Source organism: Patiria miniata, unplaced genomic scaffold (genome assembly GCF_015706575.1).
Source record: "Patiria miniata isolate m_02_andy unplaced genomic scaffold, ASM1570657v1 HiC_scaffold_25, whole genome shotgun sequence".
Classification (NCBI taxonomy): domain Eukaryota; kingdom Metazoa; phylum Echinodermata; class Asteroidea; order Valvatida; family Asterinidae; genus Patiria; species Patiria miniata.
This window is the reverse complement of record NW_024037064.1, coordinates 7,635,738-7,652,722: the sequence shown is the minus strand read 5'-3', so window position 1 is coordinate 7,652,722 and position 16,985 is coordinate 7,635,738. Positions and strand designations below refer to the sequence as shown.

Genomic DNA, 16,985 nt, shown 5'->3' with positions numbered 1-16,985 from the left:
CATTGAGACTAATTTTTATTTACCACAACTAGGGTGCACAACTATGTACAACATTTTTTAACTTTCTCTCATTGATATACAAACAAAAATCTCAATTTTAAATTTAAACAAATGATAACTACACAAATGAACAAAAATACAATAATGCCAAGTAACTAATTGGGCAAAACCAGAAAATCTACAGCTTTAGCAAGTATACGGGCAATTCCATGGTGACAGACATTAGAGAGTTTCGGCAGGTTTCAAATTCACATCAGTATCACGATTCAGAACAATTTTATGCGTGACGCCATCACTTCAATTCTTCTCGTACGCTAATCGATTAAGTGGCATACGGTTTTATTCAAATTTTTCTCTTAAAGAAAAATGATAACCACCTCTCATTCTTAATTTTATGTACGAGACATAACGTCTGATTGCAATTAGAAGTAAAAGAGTGAATTTTTCAAGGTTTAAGGTGAACTTTGAGCATTTTTGTGACAAGAAATTATAACACGATTTTCTCAATAGGTTTACGCAGGGACGCCATGCCGAAAACGGAAATTTGAACACGTCATTATGTTTGCGTTCACTAATCAGCCGCATCATATAATTCCAATACGCATCATTTTTGGGGGGATGAAGTGTCTTTACATTTTCCAACCTGTAGACGCATTGATCTTTTCTGTCCTTCGCTTACAGAACTCTTTCTTTATTGTGACCGACATTACATAAAAAACAACACAGGAAACAAATGATAGATCAAATTTGAAATTTCTCTTATGTTAAAGGCCAATGGATGTCATATTTTATCTTTCATATAATTTATAGCCAGTATAACACTTTACACATGTACAAAGATGTAAAATGAAAGTTTTTATAATCATAATAATTGAGAAATGAGACACTGTGTATTGAATAGTTTCTGTTCAGGTCAAGTTTTATTTTCTTTATAATTTCCAACAGTGACTGTATGAAAGAACAAAATAATTTTTCAATATCCAAACTCGGAGAGTTTTAGAATTTATGAAAAACAAAAATGTAATAAAAAACATGTATATACAATCAACACCAAAAAGTAACTGATCATAAAGCTAATTAAGTAAGAAATTTTGCAAAGCGACCGTAATAATATTAAAGTTGTCTCCAATAAAAACTGTGTAAATAGACTTGCATCATATTTTCTGTGTTACTAAAAATTTTGAGGTCTCAACATGTTTAACAAATTCCATGCTCAATTCTAACTACTTTTCTCATAGTTTTATTCCTGCTCACTTTATGAAACTCCTCATGTTCTGTTCTTTTCTGTCTATTCCTCTTTCATTTGTTCCTCTTGTGGTCTTCATACAATCCTTTTCTTCCAAGTTTTGTTTCTGCTGTGTCTTTCTCTCTGCTGCTGTAAGTTGCAACTTGGGTGTTTATCTTTCCTGAAAAAAATGAAATACTAAACAGAATTATTCATGTTGTATGAAGTTTACATTGATACAATTTTATTTGCTGTTTTTCTAGCAATACCAAAGTTATCCAATGAACCAACAACAAAACAAATGAAATAAGTTAGCCAATGTTAAGTAATAAATAGGGTATTATGAAAATCAAACTATTTGGTGTCAAACAATAATTCAGTTCTCACAGGGAAGACTTGCCCCACCCCACCCCATCAGAATGGACAATGATAGACTACTTGTGCCCAAAAGCAAAACAAATATATTTTTCATTTTATCAAAGGGTTACAGATGTCCAAAATAAATTTTAAAAAAGACTTGTTTTGTGGAAAATATATATGTTGCTCAGAAAGTGGCTTGGCACTCAGTTGCATTTTGGTTCAAAGAGTTGACTACTTGTATGTGTATGGACTTCAATAACATGTGTACTTGCATTTTCCTCAACTACGGACTGTGCAAAAATGTGACTGACACTACGTTACGCTAAGAGATTGTGACTGCATGGCATTACATGTGGCCGACATTACACTATTTCACGGCTGGTCTAAGCATAAAACAAAAATGTAACAAAATTCTATTTTTTAAATATACATGTACTTCTCAGAACTCAAGCTTAAAAACTTTTAACGGAATAATTCATTGGTCAGAAAATGTAGGTATTTACAAATAAGACAAATATGTTTTAGTGACTTATAAATTATTAAATATGTATCGCATTTTACAAGCAAAATCTGACTAAAATCAACAACTAATAGAAATAATATCCATTTTCACAAAGACACCCTAAAAAATGGTTAACATAAAAAATTGAGAGAAAATATTACTCAATAGATAGCAAAAGACTAATTCAAAATTCCTTACCAGTGCATCCATAAGTTATCATGACGTCATTGCAGACTTTGATGTGATGGTGTACCGTAACTCACAAAATAGTGCGCGCATGGGACGAAACTATTTCAGTTTTAAAAACGCCAAGATATATTGTGTCACTTCAGCAAATCAAACTTGAGCAAACCATAAAATAATTGTTTGGTCTTGTGTCTCCACCAGCATGGAATTGCCCATATAACCTTTTTTTCTCATTTAACAGCCTAGTACGTTCTAAATAGGCCCAAGGCACCTTGGATGTAGTTTCTCTGATGTTTGATGTCATCACAAAGTGGTGCAGTTTCAGGGCATTCCAGCATCAAGAGCAACATCTTCTTGGTAAGAGCAGGAAAACCTGAAATTCAAGTTGAAAAAAAAATTTAAAAAGGAAAATTGAATATAAATAGCATACTTGTATACATGCAGTTTATGATTACTTTTTTGCAGGCTTTTGTAGCTTTTGAGGCTCCACTAATTTGGGAGATCGACTATAGGTAGGGAGGAGTTTTGAAGATAAAATTTAGAATTTTAGCTTCCTTTGTGTTCACATCTACAGCAAAATTTTAGTATGAATTTATCATCAACCCATAATTCACATAAACATTGTTGCAAAAGCAAGTACTCAAGTATATTGAACAAGTTCTTAGCTCACCTGAAACACATGCGTTCCTCTTCTTGTGGTTCTGATAACAGGCGTCTGATGTCTTACTCAGGTTACTCAGGTCCTGTCTTATCAAAGACTGTGCACAAAAATGAAACATAGATTAGTTATTATAGATTAAATTACTTGTGAGGCTGTAGACATTGGTTATTATTATCCGAAACAAATAACTGACTTTTAGAGGCAAGAAAAACGATACACATTTCATACACATGAGCACACAGAATGGAAAGTTACAGAGCAATTTGAGTGTTCATCACAGAGCTTGAGTTGGCATTGTAATCGTTGGACCATGCTCTGAATGACAGGTAGTGGTGTGTACGTGTTTGCAGCCAAGTAAGTGAGGGTGCCAAAGAGGGCTGATTCAAATTACCAGCTGCGATCGGTTGTCAACAAGAGAAATTTACCAGAGTAAAACTCTCGGGCGGCGGCCCGCAGAACCGTGGTAATGCTCTTGGAGAGTATCTCCTTCCCCTTGTCCGTACGTGTGACTACTGAGCCATAACAGCAGCCACTGAAAGAGATACGCAACAGGCCAACCACCATAATAGCCTGGGACCAGAGGGTACAGATCTGCCCGCTCAAGCTGAAGTTGGCCAGGTCCCCCTCCGTAGACCCACTCATGAACTGAATGGTGCGGCAGACGACAGAAGTCAGCTGCATGGTGGAGACACTACAACCGGTATTGCCAGGTAAAGAGGAAATTCAAACAGCTTGCGTGACTGTTTGACTGCAGCATCCTTGATGGGATCCGTCAGACCCAGACCGCCCACCATTCTGTCTGCAAAGATGTCATTGGTGGCGGTCCTCGTCGGAAGGATGCAAACTTTCCGCACCAACCTCACCACCTCATCCCTTAGCCACTTTAGACTTTTCTTCTGGCAATTGCTGTCAAGCAACACATACAAGGTGCACTATTCAATGGCAGTTTGTAGTGCGTCCAGCGTTTGCCAGAAAGCCAGGAGAGAGGACTCCACCTTGCCCAGATCTTCTGTCATCTTGGCCACCACTGCCTCAAGGTTCTTGTTACTTCTGCTACCCGATACGGACGTGACAGTAACGATGTAATTCCTCAGTCAGTGCTGGAATATCGCTACCTTGCACTTTGTAGACTGAGGGAAGCACTCACCGACCTCTGCGACACTCCAGGGACAGAGTGACACACTTCATTGGTCTGAAGGTAAGCCGCAGCTTGCAGGCCATGTCCAAAAGCAACCCGGCCTGCTCCCTCACCTAGCTGTGATGGAATTCCAGCGCCGCACATCAGTCACATGGATTCGGTTGCTCCCCCAGCACATACATGTACATACCCTCATCTGTGTTATGAAAAACAGAAGGGCCCCAAACAGAGTGTTGGAGCACCAGAGCAACTCTCTCATCCACGCTAGAAGAACCCCGCAGGGAACTCCAGCATTCATCCGTGGAGTGTTGGGAAATGGCCAGATCTCACTTGATCCCAGTCCCGGCTGGGAAGTCCCTGATTCGTGCTCCTGGCAGACAAAGTGTTAGGCTGATGTCAGTACAGTCGTAATTAATTGACCAACCAAGCCATGGGTGGGAGCGTTGTATCCACAGGCTTGGAAGGTGTGTCATGAGGCCGCAGAGCCCGGACAATCGGTGAAACAGACCCACTGGACTTGTGAGTTTGGTAGTGGTTGGAAACAGCTAGCCTGTCTGAGTCAAACTCCCACTGATAAACATACAAGGTGAAAGGAAACTAGAGAATGTACTGCTGGTGATGTGTCAGCGTCTGCTGCAAGTGGTAGCTCTCCCAACACATGACACAATTCCAGTGACAAGATAGGAAAAGATTGGTCTCATTGTCTGAAGATCTTGGAGGCTGTGGATTTGAAATGGAGCCGTGTCTGTAACGATGGAGTCCAAAAGCCGTAGGAATGATCTTGAGTACCACGTACAGGCGTTGGCCTGGCCCTTGTCCATGTTATGGTCGCCCTAAGGTTCCTGAGCATTCCTCCACGGAGTGTTGGGTACTTTCCCGGTCACTTCCCCAAACCCTCATCTGTGATACGGTTACCCTGAGGGGTTCTCAAGCATGCATCCACAGAGTGTTGGGCCAGAGCCAGAATCCTCCCTTATCCACCTTACTGCTGCCCCAAGGGGCGTCTGATGAGTGTTCCTTCGCGGAGTGTTGGAGATTGGCCGTGTAGTGATTCTTCTCCAGCAGCTTGTCTCCAGAGTTGTTCTCCGTCATCCAGGTCCAAGACCCTCAGATGTTTTACCATCACAGGGAGCGTGGTTGATTGCTTGAATGACTGCAAGAACGATGACGTCCTGCGGACAATATTTGTATTTGCAATGACAGCTGGCTTTTCTGTGTGAAGAAGTTGCACTTCTGTCAGTGATGCAGAGGTGCATGTAGATGCGACTGAGTTGACCCTGACTGACTGCTGTGGAGCAGCAACATCCATTATTCTGTCTGCAAGTTCAGCCCACTGTTAGATTTTGACGCTATCACAAGTAGGACATTTTGACTGAAGAAACAACTTGCATGCAATCTACTTCAAGCGATCTCCAGTGACTCGGTTGGTTGCATGTCACTGAGTATACACTTGCTGAAACCGTTTTCAGTTTTATTATCCGGAACAAATACCTGACTTTATGAAGCAAGTGAAATGGTAAACAAACAAGATAATTACACACATACACAGAATGGAAAGTTACATAATGAGTGGACTTGTTCACAGAGATGTCTGAAGAAGGTGCACTAACAACAACTTGGTTACTACAATGTTCAAGAAGGGATCTGATCCATTAATGGTGCCTAAAACCTCTACTGATATTTCAAGTAAATAGTTGATGTAACAACCACTTTGAATAAAGTTTATGCAATTGATCACTGATGCAGGCAGGGATGTGAAGTCAACCATTGATTTTATTCTGTAAATTTACTAGTAATTAAGTTCTGAAAAAAACATTGAACCTCCATATCTTACAAAAATGTCACAGACACCATGAATCGACATTCAGTTGTGCGTGAGTGCCCAGCACGCGAGTGTATTTTAATTTCACAAGTAAAATGGTTTTTAAATAAATTTTTGTTTAAGCCCAAAAGTATACGGATGGAGTAAATTCATGTCAAACCTTTCAAAGCATTTTTCTCCTAATTGTTTTTCTGCTACATGTACATGGTTGCACTTCAGTTAGTGAAAACCGAAATTATTGTATTACGCGTCAGTGTACGAAGTGCGCTCGTGAAACCGAAATTATTGACTATGTAGTTTTTCAGGAATTGACACTACACAGCGCGTGCCTGTGAGTTTGTGACAATGGTGTTGACCTACCTGATGTTTGATGGGCAGTTTCAGGGCATTTCAGCACTTTTAGGTCCAGGCATTGTGGAAACCTTGAATTGAAAATAAAAAGCAAAATTGAAATTAAATATCAATGTATGTAGGGACCGTACAAAAACCGGCACGCATCGATTTTTTTCCAAGTTGCTGCGTGATCGCTCTTCTGGTTTATGCTGATCAGAAGGTATTACAGGGTAATTTCCACATGTTATTGATTATCAATAGTTCCAAGACTTGTGGGTCATTTATTCCTAATATAATGCAACCCTAAGCTGGCTGTATTATCACATCATGTTTTATTGATCCACACTGGATCTGCCCCACACCTGTTAAATGATCACCTGTCTTTAGGTTGAGGCATTCTCCTGATGACAGTCACAGATCACCGACTAAATCTTCAAATCTTCAGAACCACTTCCCTGTTTAGAGACTGTCACTTCACATGCTGTTCATATAGAACTTTTCCCTAGTGATTTCTATCGTATTCAACATCACCTACCTAGGCAGAGTCAGCATCCAGGATCTCTAGTAGCTACCATTAAACATCAGCGTTGTTAACTTGAACTTTGCTCCTCCACCCCTAGCTACCGACTTCCTCAACGGGATGTGCTCTAGCGCCCATCACATGGCAGATGGCAGAGAGGTTGGAGCAAAACTACTTCACTGAAACATCCGTCTGTGGTGGCAAGAAATTGGAGATGCAGTGGAAGACCAAGAGACTACTGGTGAAAGATGCTGGTCATCACCTGGCTGTCAGCAACCTCCCTATGGATGCCACAGACAAAGAAAAGGAGACAATACCATCAACGCATGTCATTTGTAACCAGCATGCTTTATATGCAATTGTTGACCAGCTAGGAAGGCAGCTGCAGCTTGCGTGTGTCACACTTGATCGGCAAGTTTCTAATATTCAAACATTCAGTTAAGTGCAGTTTTGAAATAATCAAATACTAAATTATTTGAAAATAGAAAAATTTATAGTTCACAGTATTTCATTCCAAGTTCCTCCTAACTGGAGTTGTTTCCTGCTTGGGTTTGTCTGCTAGTGGAGTCATTGGTTTGTAGATCATTGCTGTGCTTTTACAGTCATTTTCCAATAATGCTTCGTGGCTTTTTACTTTTTTACTGCTGTCCATTTCTTCATACCCTAGTTTTTCTCTTATTTTCCTAAAATTGTATCCAACTGTTTATTATTTTTATCCTTGGCAAAGTTTGATTTTTCCTTAGCAAATTTCTTTTGAGTTTTTTATTCATTGTTTGATCAAGATTGAGATTTCTTTCAAGCATTTTAAGAAGACTATTGTTTATTTAAGGATACAAGTTGTTTTGTGTGTGTGTGTGTGTAAGATGTCCTTTTTTATCAGACTAAATCAAAATTTTGAGAAGTCTATTTGGTTTCCTTGATTCCTTTTCTTCTTTGTCCCAGTTTCTAAAACTATATCGTGACAATCACTTCAACCAGGATTTTTTCTTAATGAGCCATTTTTTTTGCCATTACACAAGTATCAAACATCTTGGAGAAAATATCACAATTTTATGTGTTTGCATAGTTAAAAAAAATTACAATATTTACAAAATACCAAATATTTAATCAGTCATAACCTAGAACAACATATCATTTCAAACCTGAAAACCTAGCTTTCCCACCACCGCTTTCCCACCACCACTACTTCAAAAAGTTCCGATGAAGGTTGATTGGTCAGTCAGTTGTAAATCCACTCGTGAGAAACGCTCTCCTCTGCAAGGCTATCGGGCTGTCTGTGTGGTCCACCTGCAGAGGAAGATGTGAGATAGAAACAAAAAGGCATATCAGAGTCAAGTCAACTTGAATTGGATTGAGAACAGTGGGGTCTTAGAATAGTGTTTATCAGACAGGGCTCATAGTGGATCATCAGATAATTTCAGAATTTCAGGACATCTCAACTACAAAGAAGATTTTGAATTCATCACAAATAAGACATCAATGTTGTAGTTACTATCAAGAGGACATGCAGACTTGAATTGATCTCAAGAGATTATGGAGACTATAATTGGATGACCACATTTGAAAGCAATTTCTGAGGTGGAACCAGTGGACACTTTCGGGGCATATGCACAATCAGTGAATCATTCGTAGTTTGAAAAATATGTTTACAACTTGCAAAACTGTCCTTCAAATACACATGTGTAAATCTTTGTGACAACAGCAGAGAGTCTACTCTCTACCTTGGAAGTCAACTACAATTGCTACTTGATTTCAAAGCACAAGTGCAAAATCAGAGACCTTATTAAACTGGTAGTTCTTGCTAACAATGACTGCGGCAGATCTTGTCTCCTGCGTGTTTCTCAGAGCCCATACTGACTATCAGGAAAGGAGGAAAGAAAAACAAGAAATTCATGTTTTAAATCCTAAGAAAAAAATGATCAGGGCTGAGAATGACCAGAAAACGTAATTCATGACAAATGAGGTAATTTAAATAAATTTGCCAAAATGCACTGCAAAAACCAATTTTGAGCCATCGATTACGTCGAAAATAAATTCCTTCCCGAATTGACAAGCATATCAAAAATACAAAATCTGACTTGAGCATGTATTTTTGCTCTGACAAGGACCTCTGAATTGGCAAATGTGCAATCATAATTTGAACCTTTTCTTAGGTTTATCCGTTCCCTTTGCTGTCTTGAATTGATCATCTTCAGTCAGATGTTTTGCTCACCTTTGATTAGAATGATCCATTGTCACCACAACAAATTCCTCTACAGCCTCTCATCTCCAGTGGGGGGGGGGGGGGGGGGGTAAACTGCAATAACAAAATAACTTGCAAAACAACATTATCCAGTGGCAAATTGGTGAATTTCCTTTTCAAATTAATCAATTAAACTGGAAACTGTTCAGTTTAGAAAAAGTTTAATTTGCTGATGCATTTTTAAACAGACTGACCCGACAAAATATATTGTAAACCGTCTCATGCAGAGCATCAAAAGCCATTATTTTAGAATGCACTTCAAAGTACAGAATTTGATTTGTTCACGGACAAATGTCCAATCGTAATTTCAGCCCGTTTGAAGATGTTTCTCCATTCCTTTTGCTGTCTATAATGGATCAGTTGCAATCAGATGCTCACCTTGGATTGGACGATCGGGTTTCCCTGAAGTCGTTGGTTCATCGCTACTTTCCCACTTCTCTCCAGTAAGCTTCTCATCTATACCTTGTACCTTGCAGTGTTATCAAAAACAAAACAATCATTCAAGTGGTCAAGTTTTCAAAGTACATTTTGCACACAAATCTTGTCCACAAATTTTGTATTTCCAATTATAAACACAAAAGCAATTTTATTTGTGTTGTTTTACTTATTTGTTCTCTTTATTCAGCGTGCCCAGAATTTTTAAGCTATAGATTCAGAATGCCGAGTTAAAACTGGAGTGAAATTTTGAGAGGTGGAATCAATTTCAATTTCAAAAAAAGGCCTTTGTTGACCCACTCTGAAGATTGTTTTCCATTGTAAGAAAAGGTTTTAAAATCTTTCTCCAACAGAATGCTTTGGTTTACTTGATGGAAAACATAATAATCCCAGAAACAAATGGAATGTTTTTTGGGGGTCTAAAATTGAAGTCCATTTTGACTGATCGGCAATAATTATGATGTTTGTTGAGAATTCATTTTTCAAAAGTTGCTAATTGAATTTCACATTTCTTCAAAAAGTCATTCCTTCTTAAAATCTTACCTTGTTTGTAGATGTAACCCTTCTGGAAGCACATCCTGGTAAGATTGGTTTAAACAGGGCCACCACGTGAAGGTTCCAGGATACCAGCCCCAAACACGCTTTCAGTATCGTCAGGTCCATTGCTGGGCAAAAGGCCGGCCCCGGAGGGCCATGCACAGTTGCCGACTGTCCGGTACGCCCCCCAACCCCGAAGGATCAGGAGAGTACCCTAACCTATATGCGTGCCCCCCTAAGTCCATCCCCCATTACGGGTTCATGCGGTCTGATAGGAAGTAGCAGCGTTTGCCGGCTGTGAATACAGGGCCACGCCCCTATAAAGAGGGACGCACTACCTGCTCCTTTATGGCACGGCATCCTAGGGTTTCCAGGCCGCTGCGTAGGACCCACGCCCCACGTGGATGCCGGAGCATTCACGCGGACGCAACCCGTCCCTTGAAACTGGGTTTGCCTCGCACCAACCGGAGAACCAGTCCATCCCCGATTAACTGGGTTTACCCCGCACCTCAATCGAAGAACCAGTCCAACCCCGATTAACTGGGTTTACCCCGCACCTCAATCGAAGAACCAGTCCAACTCCGATTAACTGGGTTTACCCCGCACCTCAATCGGAAACCAGTCCAACTCCGATTAACTGGGTTTACCCCGCACCTCAACCGAAGCACCTGTGGAGAAACCACCACCTACACCCCACACAAACCACCACCTACACCCCACACAATAACAAGCACACACCCACCACCAACCAGTACATCACAAACACATATTTCAACCACCCTGGACATTCTTATTGTTTAAGTAAAACATTAACTAAAATGTTGTCTGTTTAAAAAAAAAAAGTAATTGTTAAAAATTTAGGCTGATAAATGCATTGCAGAATGTTTTCTCCCAATTTTCCTTTATTTCAACAAAATCTTAACAAACAAATTGACTTTTGTGCTTATTACCAAAACATCGTTTAAACTGAAATTATTCCAGGATGGTTCAAGTAACATATACATGTACAAGCAAATTTGAGGGTTTTTATTGAGAAATTTGATTACAAAATTGCTAAAAACTGCCGCGCTAATTGGTTCACATATTAAAAACATAATAATGTACTGCAGTTGCTTCAACTTTATAGAATCAGGATAGATTCAAATTTGCTTGCACATGAAAAAGTACAAGAATTGTGGTTTGACTTACTCTGAACAAAACGAACGACTCCACTTGCAAACTGTCACAATCCGGGGGGGAACAAGTGCATGTGGCCTTGAGCTGCAAAGGAAAGGGTTACCTCACCTCAGTTAACATGCAACCTTGTCCCCCGTGTGCCAATGATTCCGAACAATCCAACGAATGACTCCACTTGCAAACGGTCACAATCCAAGTGGGAGGGGGGGACAAGTGCATGTGGCCCTGCAAAGAAAATGGTTACCTCACCTCAGTTTACATGCAACCTTGTCCCCCTGTGCCGATGATTCCGAACAATCTATCGAATGACTCCACTTGCAAACTGTACACTTTCACAATCCGGGGGTCTCTTGTGCATGTTCACGTCTGCAGAAAATCAATGCATATAAATTAATGTTCATTTAATTTGAAGTATTTTCCTTGTATTGCCTTTGGTCAAATAATAAAAAGCTGAAATTTATAAAATACCAGATTCATTATATCTGCCATTGTTACACTCTAAAAACAGATTGGTTATCATAACCAAACATTGGTTGAATTAACCAACAATTGTTAACTATGTGTTGAACTAATCGGGTTGGTTGGATACATTTTAACCAACATTGGTTATTTAACCAATCTGTTTTTAGAATGACCTATAGTGTCATGCCCCATAACATGTGTTAATTTGTGAAACAAACCCAAAGCTAGTTAAATGATGCATTGCTATAGCATCAGCAAAATCCTTTTTAAGTATCTGATGATTAACAATGATTTTTTTTAGGGGGGGGTTACCTCCGAGGTTTCCGAGTGATACAGGCATCCACAGGTAGCGAGGATGGCGAATTCCACTTCTCCCAACATCAGAAAGTCACCAGAAAGTCACCAGAATCATTCCACTTGTCCCAACATCAGAAAGTCACCAGAATTCTACGTCTCCCACATCAGAATAGGCAGTGATCCTCAAAGTTCCAGTTGGTCCTTCCAAACAAGCATCGTCCTTCCAAACAAGCATCGTCCTTCCAAACAAGCATCGTCCTTCCAAACAAGCATCGTCCTTCCAAACAAGCATCGTCCTTCCAAACACACATCGTCCTTCCAAACAAGCATCGTCCTTCCAAACACGCATCGTCCTTCCAAACACGCATCGTCCTTCCAAACAAGCATCGTCCTTCCAAACACGCATCGTACTTCCAAACACGCATCGTCCTTCCAAACACGCATCGTCCTTCCAAACACGCATCGTCCTTCCAAACACGCATCGTCCTTCCAAACAAGCATCGTCCTTCCAAACATGCATCGTCCTTCCAAACAAGCATCGTCCTTCCAAACAAGCATCGTCCTTCCAAACACGCATCGTCCTTCCAAACAAGTATCGTCCTTCCAAACACGCATCGTCCTTCCAAACAAGCATCGTCCTTCCAAACACGCATCGTCCTTCCAAACAAGCATCGTCCTTCCAAAACACGCATCGTCCTTCCAAACACGCATCGTCCTTCTAAACAAGCATCGTCCTTCTAAACAAGCATCGTCCTTCTAAACAAGCATCGTCCTTCAAAACAAGTATCCAAACAAACTTCCAATTCAGTTTTGCTTCCAAGACGATTGTATCCAGTTATGTTGCAGTTTGCAACGAGTCCGCACTGGAGAAAGGCAATACTCAACAAAACAGTCATGTCCATCCTTTGTTCCAAACTGGTCAGATGTGCAGCAGTATTGCCTGTACTGTTAATGTCCAAAGTTCATCCAGGGGCAACTTATAATTGGAGGCGATTTTCAGAGTTTCTCCAGAATGACTCTCACATGTTACTGCTCCGTACTGAACATTGTCCCAAGTATGTCAAGGGCCAACTTGAGTAAATGTCATATACCTCAATGTTTAAATCATGTGGTTATGGCAAAAAAGAAAGGAGTTCAATGTTTGTAATTATAGTTTTAAAATAAACGTCTTTCAGGTTTATGCCTTATACTAACTAATCCTTTTAAACATTTCTTTTTATGAATGTAGTTTTTAAATTGCATTTTTAGATGAACACCTCCTTTATTGTTTGGCTATTAATCATTTATACCATTTTCATAGAGAATACAATTTAATTTCACTATAAAAATGTGTCCATTTTTAATATTAAGATTGTTTTTAAATGTCCTTTTTTTAGATTATGCTCTGAAAGAATTTGTTTAAAGCTTTTTCATTTCCTTTCTTGTTTGTGCTCATTATTTCAGCCAAATGTAAAAGTTAACTCGAATTGTTTGCTTTTCAATAAATTGTGTAAATGCTAAGAACTGTTTTTACTGGCAATCCAGCTTTGAAAAACTAAGAAGAAAATGCGCAAGTGAACTCAAGTTCCCAAGAAGCGTGGAATATTTGCCCAGTCCTTGCAACATTTGGACAGGTCTGGTTAGTGGTTAATTAGGTGGTTTATGTCGTCAGTGTCAGTGCCAGTGGTTAATATGACTGTCTGTCAATGGATGCATGCAGATGATTGAATGACCTAACAAATGCTGCAAGGGTCCACAGTTTTACACAGAATAGTGGAAACAAAAATGACTTTGGCATACTTGAATGCTACCACATTGTAGTCAAAACTGGATTGCCACCCAAGTGAGCTGCCTCACATCTAAAGCTAAATTTGACTTTTATGAGTTTTGTCCTTAGGTTTTGTTACATCTATGGTTCTGCTGATGCTTTCTAACTTAACTTAAAATCAAGTGGAAGACTTAGTTATAGGCACAGAACATTCTTAAATCTAAACAAATATTGATTTCATTTATCAAAGTGAATTGTTAAATGTAGTTGAAGTTTAAATTTACTTTTATGAGCACTAACCTAATGTTTAGGTTAGGTTCACTGTGCAACTTATTTTCAAATTATTTGAAAATTGGACTTAATTAGTTCCAAGCATCTACGTGCTCGAGGTCTAAACATCATGAAGATTGAGTCCATTTGTTAATGTATTTGGAATCATATCACTCATTTCAGATTTCAGTTTAACTACATAACTCATAAGATTATTTCCATGCCCTAAGAAGTTGGCCCGAAAGACTTTACTGGAGCTTTGTTCTAGAGCATATTAGTTCAATGAACAGAGTTTAACCATGACAAACCGAATGGCAAGGACTTTGAAAGTTGGGCATTCCTTTAGTTGAAGATCAGCTTTGTGTGGTTCACATAAGCATTCTTGACAGCATCCACTTCATTGGCTCTGAGTCTGACTGTCATGATAACCACCTGTAAATAACAAGAGTGCAACTGATCAGTTTTCAATGGCAGACTTGTGAGAGCTACCATTCAGTACTGAACATTCAAGAGACATGCAGACAAATAAAATAGACATTTGAAGGAAGTGTATAATTAATTTGCTGACTAGATTGAGCTGGCTTTCTTTCAGTGAACGATATTTAGCCAGATAGATTATACAGCGCCCCCTTTGGACACGTATAAGAGTAGGCCTACTTTATAAAATGTATTGAATTACCAACATTGTTTGTGCATGTGCAAGACCTGTGGCCTAGTGGATAGCATGTGAATCTTATGAGTGACAGATCCCCAGCACAGCAGGGTTCGATTCCCAGCTCTCGACATTTTCATTTTTTTTTCATCCCAAACAATTAAAAATATCCTTTTATTTATTTTAAATTGACTTGAATTCCAACATTTAATTACCGAGTATCGCATTTTCTTTTGCTGATTCTTGGCTCTGGAGGATTTTTTTTAATTAAAGGGAAATAAAGTCCGAAATTGTAAAATGGTCAGAGTCCGTCTCGTGAATACGAAGTCACAATGACAATGTTGGCGTGGAACCAGACTAACATTTATCACGGTAAAAATGTCTAAGTCACTGTGCATGTTCATAGCCCCATAAATGTGGCCTATTTACTGGACTGCCTCCGTAAACATAGGCCACACGTCCACATGTACAAAAATCGTGTCGACTTTGCCAAATTTTGATTTTCACATTTAGGCTTAGTTTGTAGGATTTTTTGCTTTAGAAGCATACTCACCCACTTTATAGGCTAGTCAGAAAGTGCTGCCTTTTTCAGATGTCTAATTTTTGTGAAATTTCATGTTGCAATTTTGATACACAAACATGTAAAAATGAATCTGGAAATTTCACGAAAAATATACATCTGAAAAAGGCAGCACTTTCTGATTAGCCTATAAAGAGGGTGAGTATGCTTCAAAAGCAAAAAAACCCTACAAACTAAGCCTAAATGTGGAAATCGAAATTTGGCAAAGTCGACATGATTTTTGTACATGTGGATGTGTGGCCTATGTTTACGGAGGCAGTCCAGTAAATAGGCCACATTTATGGGGCTACGGCTAAATATACTCCCACTGCCAAATTTGAACTTCAATAAATAAGACAAGTTTTTGCATCAAAATTCCTGTTTTTATCCACGCCCAGCATGCATTGGAAATGTCACAAATGTTTATTTTATCCTTTTGCCCCTCCTGCCCCCTCCATATAAACCGTTCGGTTGGTCCCCCCCCCCCCCCCCTCCGCAGTCAAATTTCTGAAACCACGCCCATTTCCAGATTCTCAGAAAATGGAGAAAATAACTGACGGAATTCCTTCTTTAAAAACTTAGGATTTCGAACCGTGTTTTCCACTGCATCAACTTCAGAAGAATCTACAGTAGTTCAGTCACTTCTACCTAGCTTTCCAAGGCCAAATGGTTAACTTTTCAGGCCAAAATTGGCAAACTTACTTTGACTGTTGTGACGTTTTTTCGAAGTCCTCCACCATACGTGCCCCGCCAATTTCCGAACGCGCAACGAACCACGTGAGATTGGTTTGTGAACAAATCCCTGGTCCCTGTACTATTGCAATGATTTCGAAGGTATTGGGGAACGCGAACCAGTTATTTGTGCGGCGCCTTCCTTATCACTGAAAACTATCAGGCAATTTTTTGTGGGGAAGTTTTCAGTTTCTTTTAGTTTGGGGTAAAAGATGGGTTTTTTTTGTAATTCACAATTTTTGCATACCCATCTTTTTAAATTCTCACAATTTCTATAAAACAATATTGGAGACGTGCATCTAAGAAAAGATTGTTTGCTTTGTTTTATTTTGAACTGAGTTCCCTTATTTTTGTATTGATGGATGGCTCACCCCTACCATTAATTTGGTATAGCCGGGACAGTGCGGAATGTATATGCAAATTGTACATGTGCAATTGGTCTTTTCTTTCATCACGTGATAACTACGCATATTTCCAGAGTGCCGCGATTTTCTAATTATTCCTCTATTTTAATAATATTCCTCTATTTTAATAATGTTCCTCTATTCGATATGTATTTAATATCTAATATTCCTCTATTTAATAAATTTAGCCGTAGAGGGCGGGCTTTCGATTAGTGCGGCCAAATTAACTTGTCCTCTGATAACCCCCCATAAATAATGTAGACAGCTGAATTAAATTGTACAAAAACATCTTTTTACGGGAATATGGAAGGGGGTCAAACAAAATGCGCATTTTGTTCTTTTAAAGTGGAGTTGATTATTAGTGGGGCCCAGACAACAAAATTATCGTTCATTCACGAAAGGGGAAGAATGGGGGGGGGGGGGGGGGGGGGGGACAGTAATTTGTACAAGTTCCAATTTTTGGTGTTCATTGGGTGCTAGATAAATATTTTAAAATGCTGTTTGTTTTCAAATGTAAGAGTCACTATGGTGTCGCAAAGCTGACACAATGATTCATTCAAGACAACTTCAATTTATATCAAGTTGTCTTGAAGTCATAAAAGAAGCTTTTGTCTTGCAGACCGAAGTGGCCCTTACAGAAATGTCCCATGTAATTCCCATGGGAAATTTTCCCATGGGACCCCATGGGAATTGCATGGTGAATTGGACACATGTAGCATGGGATT

General features: G+C 39.3%; 2 long non-coding RNA genes across 6 annotated transcripts; both read right to left on the bottom strand.

The window, feature by feature from the left end:
* Positions 1 to 569: 569 nt before the first annotated feature.
* On the bottom strand, positions 570 to 10,408 carry LOC119732949. 5 transcript variants are annotated; one of them, XR_005271653.1, is made up of 9 exons: positions 9,968 to 10,407; positions 9,368 to 9,458; positions 8,960 to 9,060; positions 8,527 to 8,604; positions 7,890 to 8,034; positions 6,763 to 7,028; positions 6,255 to 6,316; positions 2,944 to 3,031; positions 570 to 2,646 (listed from the first exon to the last, which is right to left on the bottom strand). It is a non-coding gene; the product is annotated as an uncharacterized LOC119732949 (long non-coding RNA). The 5 variants fall into 5 exon arrangements; XR_005271654.1 differs by having other exon boundaries at positions 8,527 to 8,600; XR_005271657.1 differs by lacking the exon at positions 6,255 to 6,316 and having other exon boundaries at positions 2,944 to 3,020; positions 9,968 to 10,408.
* Positions 10,409 to 11,455: 1,047 nt separating this feature from the next.
* On the bottom strand, positions 11,456 to 12,182 carry LOC119732950. The gene is made up of 2 exons (XR_005271658.1): positions 11,912 to 12,182; positions 11,456 to 11,503 (listed from the first exon to the last, which is right to left on the bottom strand). It is a non-coding gene; the product is annotated as an uncharacterized LOC119732950 (long non-coding RNA).
* Between the last annotated feature and the right edge of the window lie 4,803 nt (positions 12,183 to 16,985).